Below are 2,976 nucleotides of genomic sequence, written 5' to 3' on the forward strand. Positions count from 1 at the left end.
CCCCTAACTGCTGGACAAAGTAAAACATCAACTTTACAGAAAGGTTAAAGGAGCTAAAGCAGAAAAACTCATTACAGTCTGAAGCATACCTTGTCGTGACAAGCAGGACATTCGTGGGTTGTACTGCACTATGGAGCATTTGATAAAGGCCCTGAGGAAAGCTGAGGTCTTCACACCAGCAGCAATCTTTGCTTTGCATTCTCTAAAGAGAAGGATTCATATGGGACCATGGGAAATCAGGCAGTCAGAATTTAACCAGAGCAAGCAAGAAAGCAAGAAGACTCTCTTCAAATAAAAAAGATTTACTTTATGTTTATCAGTGTCTTGACTGCAAGGATGTCTGTGTACCACGTGTATGCCTGATCCCAAGGATCAGAACAGGGTGTTGGATGCCCTAAAACTAGAGTTCTAGGTATTCAGGAATTCGCCAGTGCAAGAACACACTCTTTAGAAAAGAACTAGAGACCAGCCACAGTGGCCTAGACCTGGGCAGGCATGGTGCTGACGCTTCTCCCTGTCGTCCCTCTGGTATGCTTTACCCCGGGGTGGCTATTTGGAAAGGGACGTGAATTTCTTGGGAGCCCATTTTACACAGAATTCAGCTTAATTAGATGTGTAAGATGCAAGAGAATATATAGGTCTTAAGAACCTCCAAAGTTGAAAAGGTTATTGGGGTAAAGGCAACAATATTTTGTACATGTTCCCCTGGGAAAACATTCATGAAGTTATTGAGTCTGAGTTAGTTTCTGTGGACACTGTCATCACTGTCCCTTACACCTGTAAAGACGTGGAGACAGGCGTATAGCCAAAAGCAGCTGGTCTTTTGCCGGGGCAGTTTCTCAGCTAGCTCCTAACTTAACCCAGCTTCTCTGGCACTCTGTCTTTCTCATTGCTCACCTCCCTACTTCTTTCTGTTTCCCTTCCATCTCCTTCTGCATCCATTAGTGTCTCTGCACTCGCCTGGGTCTCCACCTGCCCAGAAGTTCCACCACTACATTGTGCCCCAGTTTTGGCTGCCAGCTCTTTATTCTACAAAAAGCCACAATCTTTACTCAACTTACTTTCCCATGCAGCTTTCCTTACTTCTAAAGACAGGCGAGGAAGTGACATTTACACATCCAGCTACCTGGGCGTTGCCAGCTTCAAGTAAAAATTAAGGACACTTTTTCATAGTCAGAAATATGTGTTGGTCACCCTGACATACGTCTTCTTGTGGGGCCTTGGGTTGGTCCATGTGGAATGAACCACCGCCATTTTTTTTTTTTACTGACTGACTGCTTCTTGCCCCTGGAGGCGTTGGCAGAGAGGAGAGGGGCTGTGTCTACACTCAGTGTTCTGTGAACATCTGAATGACTAATAGCCTAACACTCCCTGAAAAAAGCGAGCCTGTGATGACCACCGGTCCAATGCCGGGGGCCTGGACAGGGAGCTGGTCTGAGACCACTACTGTCCAGTGCCACACAGGCCCAGAGGAGCTCCAGGGCAGGGAGCCAGCCAGAACCCCACTGGGGACCACAGACCCCTGGCAGGAGGGAGCCCAAGACAGACAACCCTACTTGGGACCACTCAGGCAGACAAGGAGTAAGCCCAGGATGACCATGGGTCCTGGACAGGGAGCTAGCCACGATGACCACCAGTCCAGTACCTCACAGGCCAGGGGTGCAGACCATGCCCAAAATAACCCTGCCTGGTGTCATCATGTATGAGCAAGGCATAACATTCCCGAGACCACTCCTGAGATGACCTCAGACGTTCAGAGATCTTGGGAGCCATTGAGAAGAGGAAGTAAGTGGTGGAGAAATGGAAGAGAAAGAAGAACAGAAGGACATGGGCACAATGGAGAGAGGGAGAACTGGAGACTCAAGGGCAGTGATGTGAATAACCAGTGATGCTCCCGGGACCATGGTGGGATCTTGGCCTGTGCTACCATGGAAGCCATGTCTGGGTCTGTGGTCTTGCAGCTGCTGGGGTACGTTGCCACCAATGGCCAGGAGGATATCCCTGGTCTGGCCTGCTGCCGGGGGACAGGTTGATGTTTGACGGCTGTGCAGAACTGGCCCACCCCTCACCTGGGCATTGAGGAAGAGCTGGCCCTGGGCACCTGAGAGCAGGAGAGCTGATCTGCCCCTAGCAAGCTTCAGTACTATGAAGAGCAGACCTGCACACTGAGGGAGTTGTGGGTGACCAATCCCAAGAATATGGGCATGGGAGAACTGGTCTCCAGTGCAGCATCCTGGATGAAGAAGAGATACCCTCTTCTGCCCTTCTCCCTCAACACCTACAGCAGGTGAGAGATTTGACCCTGGGGTCATGAGAGCAGAAGAGCTGGCCCCACCCCTCACCAGTTGCAGCACTTTGGAGAACAGGTTCTACTTCTTGTCTGGGCAGTGCTGTAGAGCTGACCCTAGTGGCAGAGCTTCTGGTGAGCCAGTCTGAAGGAGTTTGTGAGACCTGGCACCGTCATTTATCTGCCAAGGGGTGACATCGGTCAGGGTGAGATGCACCCCTGCATTGCCTCTTTGCCACCTACAGCAGGCAGAAAAGCTGGGCCGAAGGTCATTTGAGCTGGAGAGCTGGCCTGCCCTCACCTATTGCAACACTCAAGAGTGTGAGCACTGCCCCTTGCCTGGGCAGCACAGTAGAGCTGGCCCTGGTTACCAGGGTTGATGGTGAGAAGACCCTGAGGGCATGAGAGTGAGGGACAGCTGGCAGGCTGACCAGTTCAGAAACCTCTCATGCCCATATCCTGACATTTGGATTGGCTCACCCCAACATCTTCCCCATTGATGAAGTGCTGGAGTGCATGAAGGGGCCGGTCAGACAGATCCACAACTACAGAATCTCCGTGACACAGACTAACAAACAGGACATCTGAGAAGAGTTCCAGGGAGGTCCCAGTATTGACAGGGTAGCAGAAGCCAGAGGTCTTGTACCAGACCAACAAGTCATAGCAATGAACATCTGCAAGCAAAAATA

At 50.8% G+C, this 2,976-nt stretch overlaps 1 pseudogene; it reads left to right on the top strand.

Moving 5' to 3' along the window:
• The first annotated feature begins 1,280 nt into the window (after positions 1 to 1,280).
• LOC129668097 (small nucleolar RNA SNORA17) lies at positions 1,281 to 1,369 on the top strand (annotated as a pseudogene).
• Positions 1,370 to 2,976: the final 1,607 nt, after the last annotated feature.

The sequence above is a fragment of the Psammomys obesus genome, unplaced genomic scaffold, assembly GCF_907164565.1.
Source record: "Psammomys obesus unplaced genomic scaffold, mPsaObe1.curated_primary_1811, whole genome shotgun sequence".
Lineage (NCBI taxonomy): Eukaryota > Metazoa > Chordata > Mammalia > Rodentia > Muridae > Psammomys > Psammomys obesus.